The sequence below is a fragment of the Bactrocera dorsalis genome, chromosome 4 (genome assembly GCF_023373825.1).
Source record: "Bactrocera dorsalis isolate Fly_Bdor chromosome 4, ASM2337382v1, whole genome shotgun sequence".
Classification (NCBI taxonomy): Eukaryota; Metazoa; Arthropoda; class Insecta; order Diptera; family Tephritidae; genus Bactrocera; species Bactrocera dorsalis.
Genome location: NC_064306.1, coordinates 9,117,427 through 9,133,251, shown reverse-complemented (window position 1 = coordinate 9,133,251; position 15,825 = coordinate 9,117,427). Strand labels below are relative to the sequence as shown.

At 30.9% G+C, this 15,825-nt stretch overlaps 1 protein-coding gene across 7 annotated transcripts in view; it reads right to left on the bottom strand.

Annotated features, from left to right (window-relative positions):
* The window catches only part of LOC105228580 (ras GTPase-activating protein raskol), a 254,245-nt gene that overhangs the window by 139,658 nt on the left and 98,762 nt on the right, over positions 1–15,825 (bottom strand). Inside the window, exons 1-2 of one of the 7 annotated variants that reach the window (XM_049455593.1) lie at positions 15,227–15,780; positions 9,418–10,437 (exon numbers count right to left, since the gene is read on the bottom strand). The exons of 3 other annotated variants lie outside the window; for them this stretch is intronic. The gene's annotated coding sequence lies outside the window, so the exon portion shown is untranslated. Of the gene's footprint in view, positions 1–9,417; positions 10,438–15,226; positions 15,781–15,825 lie in introns of those variants that run through there. 3 more of the 7 variants (XM_049455594.1, XM_049455595.1, XM_049455596.1) reach the window with 3 other exon arrangements.

Genomic DNA, 15,825 nt, shown 5'->3' with positions numbered 1-15,825 from the left:
ACCATTTGGTAATCGGTTTCGGGCTTTACGTGCATTATAAATGAGCGTGTGGCTTCAAAATTTGCTTACGCAGCAATTTCATTACTCAGTGACAGTGGCTTACAGTGGCTGCTTTTGTTCAATGTTGTTGTATTTATTTATTTATTTATTTTTTGTTTTTATTAGTTTGTAGGTCTTCCAATTACAGGCGACGTACATACATACATGCAGTATACATAAATATGTGTGTGTGCACAATTTTATTTGCTCCATTTTTTATTTATTTGTGTTTGTATCGTGAATTCGTGTCAACATGTCATTATATAAACGCTACGACAACAAAACCAACAAAAACATATCATTTGATGACTATCTAAGGCGCTGTGAGTTGAAAAGAAAGCCTGGAAACACGTCAGCGGTGAGAAACGTTGATTTATAAGTATGAGTTTTTTCAAAAATATTATTCGTAATGCTTTTTTTAAGTCGTCTCTGAGCTTTATAAATTTATAATTTTAATTTTATTTTTTTATTTTCTTTTATTTATTTGCTTTTTTATTTTTAACATTATTCTCCTAAATTTACTAAGGTTTTTCATTAAAAAACAATATTTTTTAATTTTAAAAATATTTTTATTTTTAAAACAATATTTTTTTATTTTTAAAAATTGTAAAACAATAACAATTTTTAAAGGAAATTAAAAAAATATATACAAACAAATTTAAAATCATTTTTTAAAAATAATTTTTTTTAATGTTATAAATAATAAAAAAAGTATTTTTTAAATACTAAAAACCGTTATGATTTCATGCTTAATATTTTATTCTTTAAAATCAAAATATTATTTTTTAATTAATTTTTTAATTAAAATTTTTAATTTTTTAATTTATTTTTAGAATTAAATTTTAAAAAATGTTTACTGTTTTTTTTATTGAAAAAACGTATGGTATATGATTTTTTCAATTGTTTGAGTTTTTTAATTTTAGTTATTTTAACCGATTTTTTAAATTTAAAATATGTACAGTCTGTCAAATAAGAGCGTGGTCGGGATAATTTATAAAAAAAATTATTTTATGAAACTTTCAAATCACCACCGGCGTCGATAATTGCCTGGCATCTCCGAGGCATGCTTTCTACTAATTTGACGGCGTATTCTAGTCGCAAGGATCTCCAGAACCGACGAATTTCGTAAGAAGGCTGCTTCAAAGTGTATGTGCGTCTTCCACGAAGCTTCTGTTTAATATATACCCACACATTTTCAATAGGGTTTGCATCGGGCGGGCGAGCAATCCAATGTAATGATGCCAGATTGAATTTTCCACTGAGTACAGAGCTTGCTGCGGTGTTTAGGATCGTTGTCCTCCTGCAAAATCCAATCTTCATTTTTTCTGATGAACCATCGTTTGGCAGATATCCATAAAGCCTTTTTGTAGATTTTTATCGTCTTCTCGGCATTTAGGTTGTCAGTAAAGAGGTATAAAGTGTCGAATCCCTGCTTTGAGAAGCAGCGCCAAAGATGCACCTTTATTCCATGTTTTACGGTCCGCCGAACAAGCCTATTGGTGGAAGTTGACCAGGCTCGCTTGAGAACAGAACATGCCCATATAGAACATTCATCAGTAAAAATGACATTTTCAAAATCTCTATCAATATTCTCATGCGCCCAAACGAGTCGCTTTGTCACAAGTTTTTCAGTCAACAAAGGTTTCTTCAATGTGTTGCGCCATTTCAGATCATGAGTATGAAGAAGGGTTCGGATAGTTTCGTAGGATGTATCCTAACCTTTTGCCATTAATTTTGCTTGTCCTTGCCGCAGTGTTAAAGCAGGATTCTGCGAAAACAGATTCACTATCCTTTTTTCATCTTTTCTGTTCATTTTTCCTATCGAACCACGTTCTGGTAAATCATCGGCATTTTTAGCCACTATATTATATATCGCTGTACCCACTTCTGTACAAATGCCTTCGACTTTCTCATATATTTAGCAGCCGCTGATTGAGACAATTTGGGACCTTTCGGGTGGATGCAAAGGAACACAGCCTCATAGCCCGACGCGTACTTAGCACTCATGGCGTTTAACGTGATTCTCTTTCAAAAGATCAACGACAACTGAACCTTTGTTGACAATGCATCAAGGACAAAGCTTGCCTCTATCGGCTCGAGAAAGAATTAGAGTGAAATCTTTCATTAACTGTCTGTAAAGTCGACCACGCTCTTACTTGACAAACTGTACATATAGATACATATGTATGTATCTAGTCCGTCAAGCTGCATCAGCTGTTTCCTTCACGCCATCTGACAGCTACAAATTTGGTGTTACAAAGCTAGTTATATTTACGAAATACTGACACTAGATTAACGGCATATTTTCACAAAATTAACATACATTTCAAAGCGTGGCGGTCAAAATATGTAAATTTGCTGAGCTCATTTTGAAGCACCCCAAATTTTTGTTACGCTTAAGTGCAGTCAGTATAAGGTCATTTCCAAAACATAGTGCTGTTATTTAATAGCGGAATTGAATTCAGCAGTTTAGAAAACAACAAATTCAAAAAATTATAATTTTATGCAAATTTAGGCAATATGAAGGAGAATATGTATGTATCTCAATGTCAGAAAAAATTAGAAAAATTTAAAAAAGTCCAACTAGAACTTTTAGCGGCGTTTTAAGCGAGTGACCGATAATTTTGTGTAATGAAAACTTATTTTTTCAATTTTAAAAATTTATTTATTTATATTAAATATTTGTTTATATATTTTTATGCAATATTTCTATTACTAACCAGAACAATAACGAGAATCTTATATTATTTATTCATGGAAAAGCCATATGAGGTAAGGCTGAGCTCAGGCTACTACCGGGGTCACAGCTGGCGGATAGTGGACGGCCTACGCTAAGTAGGTTAGCTGCGAATAGTAAAACGATCTTACCTTGAAAAGGACCATATACTCGGTAAATTTGGCAACTGTCCGAACATTATTTTGTGAATCATATCATTTTGAGTAAAGAAACTTATTGGAAAGTCAGTGAAAACGATGGCAAAAATCCATGAATTGGGCTTCAAATTGCTTCAATCGCGCATTCTAGAGCACAGCGCTTATTTCCAGTTCGCAGATTTCAAAAAAATGATCGCTGAGAACAAATTTTCGTCAAATAAAAAAGTGAACTCGGACCTGAAGCAAAAGACAAATCGTAAAACAAAGATGGTAACGAAAAGTTGGCGGATCGCTATAATCAGTGGATCATCCTTAGTAAGAATTATGATCCATAAAAAAATAATTTTCAAAAAAAAAAAATTGTTTTACTATGTTAGACCGCGGACGTTGGTATGTCTCAATTCTGCTGTCAAATTAATATTTCTATTTCCAACATTTATAATTTTTATGCATTTTCTTATTTTCAAATTTTTTTAATATACTCAAAGTGCCATATATTTATTTCAAACTCGCTTGAGCACCCGCAAGCGATTACATTTAAAATTTTTTCCAACTCCCCTCCCACTGGCAGTCAACTACCGCACATAGCGGCTATTTAAATTTAAATTTTGTTGCTATTTTTAATATTGCTGTACAGCATATTTTAATTTTAATTTATTTTTATGACAACCTTGAAATACTTCTAAGCCGATACTTTTTTGATTAATAGACAACTACGCGCACAGCAACAACAAAGTTGTAAACTAGAAACTAGAAAAAAATAGTGTCATAGCGAGAATTAGCAACAAACAAAACTCGTGCACTGCTGGCGATCGGACGCTTTATGAACGAGCTGCTGCTCAGGCCGGCTGACGAATCAGTCTTGTTGAATGTGTATGTGTGTACATGTTTTTGTAGGTATGATATACATACATACATGTATGTATGTAAGTATTGTAGCTGAGTGCTTATGTAAATAGGCTTAACAGATACTTGTCTTATTGCTTTGCCACAAACACAGGCGCACATACTTACACAAGTACACATACGCCATTGTAGTTATAGTATATTGAAAGCAATGCGTTTGCCGGCACAATTCGTCGCCGTTTGTAATTTACGCTCGACCGAAATTAATTTGCATAAATTGAAAAAAATAATTTACACACACATTAATTGTTGAAAAAGAACAAAAACAATTTTAATAGTAATAAAAGCAACAGCGAACAGCGTACAATTAATTTGGATATGAAAAAATTAAAAACTGAATTGCAAGCAGTCAGACATACAAGCAAACAAACACATTTAGGATGCATGTAGTATATGTATGTATAGGAGGTATAATAAATAGAGATACATAAGTATGTAAAAATACCTCTGTGTGCCTTTGTGCATTGGTGTGAATTTTTTTTATTTTAATAAAATGCATGCAAAACAAAACACGCCTTGCATTTGAGTGCTGCCTGAGAAAAATTGTAAGTTTACGCTGACGAATGCAGTTGATTTTATTTTTATATTTTTAGTTGGCGCATGCAATTGTTGAAATGCTCATATTGTGCATTTACATTAATTTATTAATGATTTGAACTTGCGAATTGAGTTCAATTGAATGTTCCTTGAATACACAATAAAATGAAAAATATGTAAATATAAATATTGCAACACAAAGAAAAATAAAATAAAATGAAAAAATTAAAAATAAAATTTAAAAATATTAAATAAAATAAAATAAAAAAATTTTAAATTAAAAAATAAGATGAAGAATTCAAATAAAGTAAATAAATAAAAAATATACATAAAATTAAAAAAAAAATACAAAAGAAAAAAAAAACAAAATGCTTTTCTAATAATAATAAAGAATATATGTACATATGTACATACATATATGTTTTAAATAAAAAAAATAAACTTAAGTAAAATGAAAATATAAATATTAAAGAAAAATAAAATGAAATGGTTAAATAAAATTTAAAAAATTTAAAATTAAAAAATAAATTGAGAAATTCAAAATTAAAAAAAAAAAATTAATTAAAAGATAAATTGAAAAAATTAAAAGCAAAATTCAAAATAAAAAATGATAAACTAACTTTCCAATAATAATAAAAAAATAATATATAATTTAAAAATATTTAAATAAAAAAATTATAAAACAATTAACTTAAATAAAATGAAAATATAAATATCATAACACTGAAAAAATTAAATTAAATTAAAAAATTATTTAAAATAAAAAAAAAATTAAATTAAAAAATTAGATGAAGAATTTAAATAAAATAAATAAATAAAAAGATATATAGAAAAATTAAAAATAATATAAAAAAATAATACAAAATAAAATAAGAAAAAACAAAATGCTTTTCTAATAATAATAGAGAATATATGTATTTATTTTAAATAAAAAAAATAAACTTAAGTAAAATGAAAATATAAATATTAAAGAAAAATAAAATGAAATGGTTAAATAAAATTTAAAAAAATTTAAATTAAAAAATAAATTGAGAAATTCAAAATTAAAAAAAAAAATTAAATAAAAAGATAACTGGAAAAAATTTAAACAAATAATTAAAAAAAAAATTCGAAAATAAAAAATGAAAAAATAACTCTCTAATAATAATAAAAAATAAATATAATTTAAAAATATTTAAATAAAACAATAATATATAAACAATTAACTTAAATAAAATGAAAATATAAATATTACAACACTGAAGAAAAATAAAATAAAATAAAAAAAAATTAAATTAAGAAAATACCAAAAAATAAAAAAGTAATTAAAAGATAAACAGAAAAAAATAAAAAAAAAAATAAAGAAATCCAAAATAATTATTAAATAACAAAATGAATCTCTAATAATAATAAAAATAAGGAAATAATAAATAAAAAAATAAAAATAAAAATAAAAAAATCTAAAGCAATAAATATAAACTTAAAAAATGAAAAAAAACGAAAATAAATAAAAAAAAAAGATTTAAAAATATATTAAAACCAGAAATAAATAGAAAAAAAATTAAAAAAAAAAATATATTAAAATAAAACAAAAATAACAAAAAAAAATATAATAAAGAAATAAAAAATAAAATAAAATCCAGTACAAAAAATTTTATAATTTCTAACGAAATAAATAAAATTATAAATTAAAATAATATGTAAATTAATGATTTATTTAAAAGGAAATCAATTCAAATATAATATACATAACACATTTTTTTAATAAATACGAAAACTAATTTAAAAAATATCAATATTTCAACCAGAAAAAAGTAAAAAATTAATGAAAAAAATGAAAGAAATGTGTAAAAATATAAAAAATAATTAATATACAAAAAATAACATAACATAAAAATAAATCTAATAAAAAATAAAAAAATCAGTAGTAAAAAAATAAAAAAAAAATTCTGTTCGAAAAAAAAAATAAAAAAGACATTATAAAAAAAAAAAACCAGTCGTAAAAACAAAAAAAAAATAAAAAAATAATCAATTTATTAAAAGAAAGAAAAAGTCTTAAATTCGACAGTGTCGAAGCTAAATCACAGGTCTACTCTATTATAGCATAAAAGAGTAACAGAATTTTTATTTTAATTTCGGCTGATCAGTTTGAACGATATATGTTATATTAGTCAAAACTTAACAATATATTCAGATATTGTAGCAATGACTTTGGCAATAATCCATACCATATTTCGTGAAGATAGCTGGTGAAACGAAAAAGTTTCCATATAAGGACTTGATCTTGTTCGATAATTTTGTATGGCAGCTATATGTTACAGTGGTCTGATCTAAACAACTTATTCGGGGATTGTAGCTCTGCCTTGGATAATAACCCACACAAAATTTCGTTTAGATAGCACGTCAAAGAAACCTTTTTTCATAGATGAACCAGATTTTGAGCTGTCAGTTTGTATGGCAGCTATGTATATGCTATAGTGGTCCACTATCGGCAGTTCCAACAAATGAGCAGCTTCTTAGAGAGAAAAGCACGTGTTCAAGATTTCAGATCGATATCTCAAAAACTGAGAGATTAGTACGCGTATATACCGACGAACAGACATACATAGCTAAATCGACTCAGCTCATCCGGCTGATCATTTATATATACAATGTAAGTAAATTAAAATAAAAATCTCTACGAAAAAAAAACTTAAATAATTTAATTAATATTTTTATTTAACATACATATGTATATATACTTTATTTAAAACTAAATAAATTTTAACTACTCTTTATTGTTTACAAAAATGTCATTTTCCACACCTTTTACTTTTTTAATTTTATTTTTATGTATTTTTTTTTTTTTTTTAATTTTTTGGCGGTCACACTAGAGTTAATTTTTCATGGCAACCATGGCAAAAAAACATTCACCAAAACTTTTAGAAAAATCATAATAAAAAAGTTAACTATACCAAATTTACCAAAAACTGAGAATACCATTACGCACAAAAAAAAATAAAAAAATATAAAAAAAAAACAAAAGCGAAGACAAATACCGCTACTCATTGCTGGAAACAGTTAAAAGCATTTGTTCAATACATTTTGCCCAACACCAGACTATTTGGCTCTAAACAGCGCGCTGCAGAGTCAACACAGTTGGAGGCAAATAAAAGCTTTGTTTAATGGGCATTTCAGCGCTGTGTGTCGCTGCTGTTATTGTTGTTGTCTTTGAAGAAACTGTTGCCATTTAATACCTTTAATTGTTGGCAAATAAACAGAAGTGAAAATAAAAACAAAGCTATGAAGTGCCGGCACAAAGTAACCATCAAGCTGTAATGAGTGACTAGAAGAAGCGACAAAGCGGAGAAGGTCAAGAGCCGCAGAATACTGTGAGTGTTTATACATATGTATGTTTGCGCTAATGATGATGCAATTGATTTAAGCAAAATATGTATTTGTATACTTTCGGTCGTAATCGCTTATCAGAAACATTAAAGCGCACTTAATTTAGAATTTCGGCTGTTAGTTGGTTAGAGGAGTTTGCATTTAAGTTGGTTGGTCGCGAGTAATATTGAGGCAAATTTAAATGGAGAATAAGGCTCGTGAACGATTAGAGCTTTGGAACTACGATATTTCTTGATCTGATCTAGTTACACTGAAAACTGAATAATTTTTTCATACATAATATATAGAGCCCTTGTAATCGTTTGCTAAAAAATGAGATATTTTGTCAAAACTTCGTAAATTATTTATCTAACGACATTAAATTTTGTGAAATATTGTCTTTCTGAAAAGAAAAAACCGGCAATGAAAATCATCAAAATAGAACAAGTATGGCATACACCTCCCATACAGCCGATCGTTCAAAAATGCGATTTTGTTTATAATTTGGTAAATCAAGTAACTAATGACATGCAATTTTGTGAAATACTTATTTTATATAAGTGAAAAATGTATTGTGAAAATGATGAAGATTTGACAACTTAAACATATAGTTTCCATACAACCGATTGTTCGAAAATGAGATATTTGATCCTAGCTTTCTCAATTATGTAGCTAAGATCACCAAATTTTGTGCGATTCATTTTTTATATAAATAAAAAGCGCACAACGAAAATCAACCAAATCGGAACACTATAACACACAGTTACCATACAACAGATTGTTCAAAAATGAGTTATTTGATCCTAGCTCTCTCAATTCGGAGACTACGATTACTAAATTTAGTCAGATTCCTTATTTATGCAAGTAAAAAGCACACAACGAAAATCAACAAAATCGGAACACTATAACACACAATTACCATACAACAGATTGTTCAAAAATGAGTTATTTGATCCTAGCTCTCTCAATTAGGAGACTACGATTACTAAATTTCGTGAGATTCTTCATTTATGCAAGTAAAAAGCGCACAGCGAAAATCAACAAAATCGGAACACTATAACACACAGTTACCATACAACCGATTGTTCGAAAATGAAATTTTTTGTAATAACTTCATAAATCAAGTAGCTTATAGGCTGAAATTTTGTGAAATAGTTTCTTAGCATATATAAAAACGTGACAGTAAAAATCAGCGAATTAGGACAATTATAGCATATAACTGCCATACAAGAGATTGTTCGAAAATGAGATTTTTCGCTATAACTTCGTAAATAAAGTAGCTAACGGCACGAAATTTTGTGTAAAACTTTCTCTACAGTAGCAAAAAGTGAGCACTGAAAATTATCGAAATCGGTTGACTATAACATGTAGCTACCATACAAACACTTTTTAAGATAATACGGGTTTTATGTAATAACTGCTTAAAAAATGTTTTCTATTATAAAAATTGTTGTTTTTGTAAAATTACGTTGTTAGTTTATTGCTATGACTAAGCCATCGTCTGTTTCCCACAAGCCCTTAGACACATTTTAGTGCAAAAAATAATTTCAGAGGAAAAAAGTTTGTAAAAAAACGTTACACAACACTCTCCTAACGCGTCGATAAATCTATTAGAATAATTTGTCATTTCACACGTCAACTTTGAGTACAGATTCCCAAGCCAGAGCTAGCCAGCTTGCAGTAGATGAGATAAAATAATGCGATTCTCACACTTACCAATGCAAAAACAGGCGTTAAAGCACTTTTTAGCGCTACAGCTGAGCGGCTACATGCAGCTATGCGCGAATATGTGTGTGTGTGGCTGATGAATTGCAGTTAGCGGCAACTGCAACAACAATATAGCATATAATTTTTACACTTTTCTTTGTTTAATACTTCGTTTCGCTTTCGTGTGTGCGCCCAGACAATGGTGGAGAACAAAAGTATGGGTTTTAACAACGTTTGTTGTTGTTGTCGTTATTACTGTTGTTGTTTAACGCTGTGGTATTGCTAAGTAAAAATGCAAATCGAAGCCGCAATTAAAACGTCAACTAATGACAGTTGAGGTTGCGCTGCTGGCGGCGTCGGCGCATTTGTTGTTGCACTGAGCAGCTACTCGTTGTAGTTGTTGTTATTGTGGTGGTGTTGCGATCACTATATAGTTATATTATATGCACTTTGGTTTGTTGTGCTAGCAAAAAACTAATTATTGTTGTTGCTTTTGTTGTTGTAAGCACTAATAAACCGCTAGGCTCGTACTGAATTGCAGGCGTTGCAGCTGCACGGCCGCTATTTGACGCTCAACGCTTTTGTAAACGGTTAGTTTGGGCGTGTCAACACACCTTTGTGAAAAGTTGCACAACAACAACAACAATATAATGTTATTGTTGTTGTTGCGGCTGCTGCTGCTGCAACTTCTTTGCGACACAGCGCGAAATTAACTGTCAAAGCGGCGCAGCGCAGTTGACATGCAAATGCAACATTTATGATTGCTGCTGCTGTTGTATTTGTTGTTGTTGGTTGCTTATAATGACGCTTGCCACATCACAGTCATACGCTAGCCGCTGCTTCACACAACACAACCATTTATCCGTTTTTTTGCACAAACACTTTTTTGCCACTTTTGCTGCTTTTCCGTTTAACACTTTTTCACACTTTTTTCGTAGTTGCCACTGATTTTTATTTTATTTTATTTTCAATTTTTTTTTTTCGCTTCACTTCGGCTCACTTCTTTTGTGCCATTTTCGTCATTTACTGCTGTTGTTGTAGACAAAAAAAAGCGGTTAAAATGTAATTAAAAAAAATAACAAAAACAAAAACAACAAAAATGCAGTTAAATGCTTTGCATTGTTTTGCTTAAGAATTTCTGCTTCATTTTGTTGCTTTATTTTTCGTAATTTTCGCTCTGCGTGCTGGCGTTCACATTAGCTGTGTGTTGTTGTTGTTGTTTTAGTTACGGCTGTGCTCATTAATATTTCCTCTGGTGTGCTTTCATTATTGTTGCCGTTTTTTTGTTGTTGTTTTTTTGTTTTAAATTCTCGATTTCCGCTTACATTAGCGCGCACACACTTACATTCACATATATGTATATAAGTGTACATATGTATATTTGTGTACAAAGCCACGCACATACGCTGCGCGACAAAAAGCGCAACGACCACAGCAAATTAGCCATTGGCCGTTGTAATGTGCTTGTTTCATTTTTTGTATTTAAATTATTTACAGTTTTTTTTGTGCATTTTGTGAAGCATTTTAAATTTATTTTTTGTTTTGGTATTTTTTTTTTTGCAAATTTTTTTTGATGTGCTTTTAGGCAGTTGATTTCCGCTCATTATGCGTCACATTCATTTTGCTTACTACATGCATACACATATAAACCCAAACACATATCTATACATACATGCACTCACAGGTGCACAAACATACACACATTCTTACATATACATACGTATATTCATAGAGCCAACACACATATAAGGGTTTGAAAGCAAGAATGTTGAAGGCGACACCTTAAACGGCACACCGTTGGTGGCACAAATATTTCCGTGGTCGCTTAAAAGAATTCTACTAATGCCATAAATTTTAATATTTAAATTAAGCATATAAAACGCATAATTGCAGACTTTTGTTAAAAACAAGTAATTTGACTTAAGTCGGTTTTCGTTTCATGAAATTTAATTTATTCTCCTATAGTATATTAAATAAATCCTTATGATGAAAGGCCTCTAGATGGCATATTTGCATAGTTAAATGCTAGAAAATTGAGTGACAGTAATTCAATATACGGTATGAGAGTATAAAAATATTAAGTCTAGTTATGTTGTTGTGTCAAGTTTTTGTAAAATTTTTTGTAATTTGGGAAAAATAAATATTTTTATACATTTTTTAATAATTAAAAAAAATTCGGCCAAAAAAAATTTTTTAATTAATTTAATTTAAAAAAATTATGAAAATTTGTAATTTAGGAAAAATAAATATTTTTATACATTTTTTAATAAATAAAAAAAATTGTGCAAAAAAATTTTTTTCTAAATCATTTAATTTAAAAAATTATGAAAATTTGTAATTTGGGAAAAAATAATATATTTATAAATTTTTTAATAAATAAAAAAAATTGTGCAAAAAAAATTTTTTTTTATTAATTTAATTTAAAAAATTATGAAAATTTGTAATTTAGGAAAAATAAATATTTTTATAAATTGTTTAATTGTGAAAACAAATTTTTTTAATTAATTTAATTTAAAAAATTATGAAAAAAATGTATACCATAATTTTTATAATTAAAAAAATGCAATAAAAAAAAGTATAATAAATGTGTAAATAAAAATAAATTAGCAAATAAACAAAAACGTTAATTCGGCTGCACCGAAGTCGTAATAACGTTCACATATGCATTTTTTATACCATAAAGGGTATAAAAAGACCTTAAACTTGATTTTGATCGTGTCATTTTTTCGGAGATGGCATTATTGCCTTAGAAACGTAAAATTTCGTGAAGATATCTCGTCAAATGAAAAAGGTTACCATGCAAGGACTTAACTTTAATCGATCAGTACTACTCGTACATATGTAAATGCATAGTGTCCAATAGTACTCCTCCCAACAATAGAAACACAATCAATACCGGAAACTGTGTCAATATGATAGAAACACTTAAAAACCGATACAAAATACCTACCCTTATTGATTAACATGATACGAAGCTGTCTTAAAGACAGGTATCTACTATACGATACAAGTAGCAGCCCTCAAAGAAAGGCAATCACCTCTGGAACAAGGGATCCACACTTGAACCAGACCTATAAAATGTCAGCTACAATGGAATTTTAAAAGGCGAAATGGCAGACGACTTCTACCTGTTTGGTTATGAGGACGACATCGCCACCGTCATAACCGGCCATAAACCAACATAACCAGTTGTCAATTAACACAAGTCTTGCTGTGAACACAGACATGGTGGGACCACACGGTCATAGCCTAGCCGCGGAAAAAACCGAGCTCAACCTGCTAACTAGGAGGAGGCTAACATGTAAGTTCATTCAGCATGATGCTAAAAGATAAGCCGATATAACCATGTCCCTTTCATGACTTACGGCAATTGCCGGAGGTCCGCTTGCAAATAGAAGGAAACTGCTCATGAATAAACATAGACCTAAGGACGCATTCTTCGTCTATCAATCTAATGGACATAACACAGTCTGCGCATACAATAGGTAGTGAAGTATCGGTCGATGCATTAAACATGAAACATAGACGGAAAGTGCTTGTTAAGGTGTAGAGGACAGCAGCTCTGAGAATCATCTTGATGATCTATCTGAATTCGTAGCGATAGTGATAAGTCACATCATCCCAATAGATCTACCCTCCAAAAAGAGAAGGCAACTCTGGCATAGAAATACCCATTTACGGAGGCGAAACACTTAACAATGCAAGCCATACCGGTTTTAAGTACCTTAGATGGAAATAAGCACGGAGATCACCAGAAAACAAATTTGAATAACTAAATATAGAAAATCCAGAAGAAAAAAGTGATAGCGAAACTAGCAGCAAATGACCTGGTATGTGGAATATGTACAACACACTAAAAACAGGGACGTGAACGCGGACCCTCTGCCGCCGGTGAATTTGTAGGCATCCCTGGATGCATGGAGAGTATAATATGACCTACAATGGGTCCATCTTGGAAATTTTGCCCTGAAGTAATTCGAAAGCAGTACCAAGGTAAAAATCTGTGATAGAAGGGGAAGTGCCCTCTTTACGCCCTTAAAAAAACATGTGTTACAGTAACCCAATATCAGCGGATCTGACAAATGAATAGCTTTTTGGAGAGAAAATCACGTAAACAAAGTTTCAGATCGATATCTCAACATCTGAACTATGGTATGATAGAGCCAAAATATCACCGACCTCTTCACATTAGCTCCTGTACAGTAAAATAAGGCAGCGGATGCTTACCTTACTGTTCATTCAATGTTTGACCTCAATGAAAGCTTTCTCTCGAATATAAACCACAGGTACTTCACCTTGTCAAGCTACGGATCTGAGACCCAAATCATTTAGCACTTAAAACAGTCAGTTTAGCGAACTAGGGAGCTTTCTTAGTAAACGACAAAATAGATTACTGCAAGTCATCACTCATAACTACCGGAACGACTTGCGAATTAGCGCTTTTGAAAATGTCTAGAATTATATAGAGCTCTCTGAGATCACTACATTAGTACTTTTTTTAATAAAAAAAAAAACAAAAATTAACAGATAAGCAGTCTAGGATCTTCCGTCTCGAAATCTAAATAATATATTACGTTATCTTGTTGGTTCATAAATTACTCAGTGTACTTAGCTACAAAGCTTTTGGCTTGGTACTAATGGCTTGTTGTAGAAATATTGTAATATTTGTAAGCTATAGTTTTGGTTTAATTTTTGATTTTGAACTTTAAATACAGCGCTATGGCGTGGTTTATCCAATATAGAGGCTACGTAGAATATTGAAGCTGTTGGGAGCAGAGGCAACGCGCTAAGCTGTTTTGTAAAGGAAAGATTTTTTTTGTTTCTTTTTAACAGTATAAAACTATAGCCAATGGAAATGCCTTTTCTCGGCTGATATTAATCGTTGGATTTTTTTAGAACTGTCTGCCTTAGGAAAACCTACAAGTTTCTAGACACATATTTTTATACCCTGAACAGGGTATATTAAGTTTGATCAACGTGATGAGCTGAGTCGATTTAACTGTGTTCGTCTGTCTGTACATAAGCAAACTAACATTCGTTTTAGAGATATCGATCTGAATTTTTACACACGTTCTTTTTTCTTTAAACAGCTGCTTATTTGTCGAACTAAGTTATATTGAACTTCTATAGCATATAGCTGCCATACCAACCGATCACCGAACCGAATCAAGTCGAAGATATTTGCACACGCTTTTCTATGAAAAATTTAACTGTAAAGGCTATTAAAGTTTTTGTTTTTGCTGCTTTTATTTCATTCTCTTTTCATAAATTTCATATTAGCACACAATCAGTCAACCAGTTCTTAATCCAGAAACTGTAGTTTCATTGGTTTTTTTTATTATATTTGTAATTTTTGTTCTTGTTTTTGTTATACTTAATGCTGACAAGCGCTAATGAAAATTTGAGCGCCCATAAAACCGCTTAGCACCGCGCATTGTTGTATTGTTCGCCACTTTCGCGCTTTCACACAACTGTATGTACCTGCTTTTATTTATTTATCACAATTTTTTTTGTTTTTTATTCACTTTTATATTGTTCCCAAACAATTTCGTTCATTCTACAGACAATTTGCACTCATAAAATTTTAAATTTCTGCACAAAAGGCACGACTGTTTCGGTTCACACGCAGCGCGCGTATGCGGTCATTCGCTTTTCGCTTAGAAATATACACACACACGAAAAAAAAAATATTTAAAGTGGATTTTTGAAATTTCAAAAATTCAAAATTTCAAAATTTGTTTCAGCGAACGCCAGCACGCACAAATAATGCAGAAGTCATAAAAATTTCTCTTTGCTAAACACAAATTTGCAAACGTACGCGCTGCTCATCCGTCTAACTGTCAGTCATGTACGCAGGTTGACTGCTTGGTAAGGGACGCGCACTTTGCCTGCCGCGTTCGCCTCCTGCTATTTGTTTATTTGACTTTACTCGCATGCGCACTCGTCCGTGTCCGCATTACAACAGACACATAACAACGCACAGAAAACAACAAAGATAAACGCGTAAGTCAAAACAATAAGACACCGCTAAGAGACGCGTAGCTTTGCCAATGAAAATTACAACGAAATTTGTTCCGTCATGTCGGCCAGCACCGCCGGAAACTCAATCTGAACTGCGCTGCTTGGGCTCCGTTGCATGCAGCGGCTCCCCGACAAGTGTTCTCAGCGCCCAATTGGCCTAACTGTTCTCTATTGGCTGTGTGTGGTCAATGTGTGTGTTCGTGCGAAAGTCTTGTCGTTTCGCATTTTCCAAACCGTTCATATGCTGTGTGTATGCGTGCGTTATGGCCGCAACGCAGCGGCAATGAAATTCATTCAAAACAGAGAGTTGGAAAATAGCTGCGCTCATTTCGACGATTGTTTCGTCAAGTGTTTTGTGCTTTTTGTACGTACATATGTATGTTTGTATACATATGT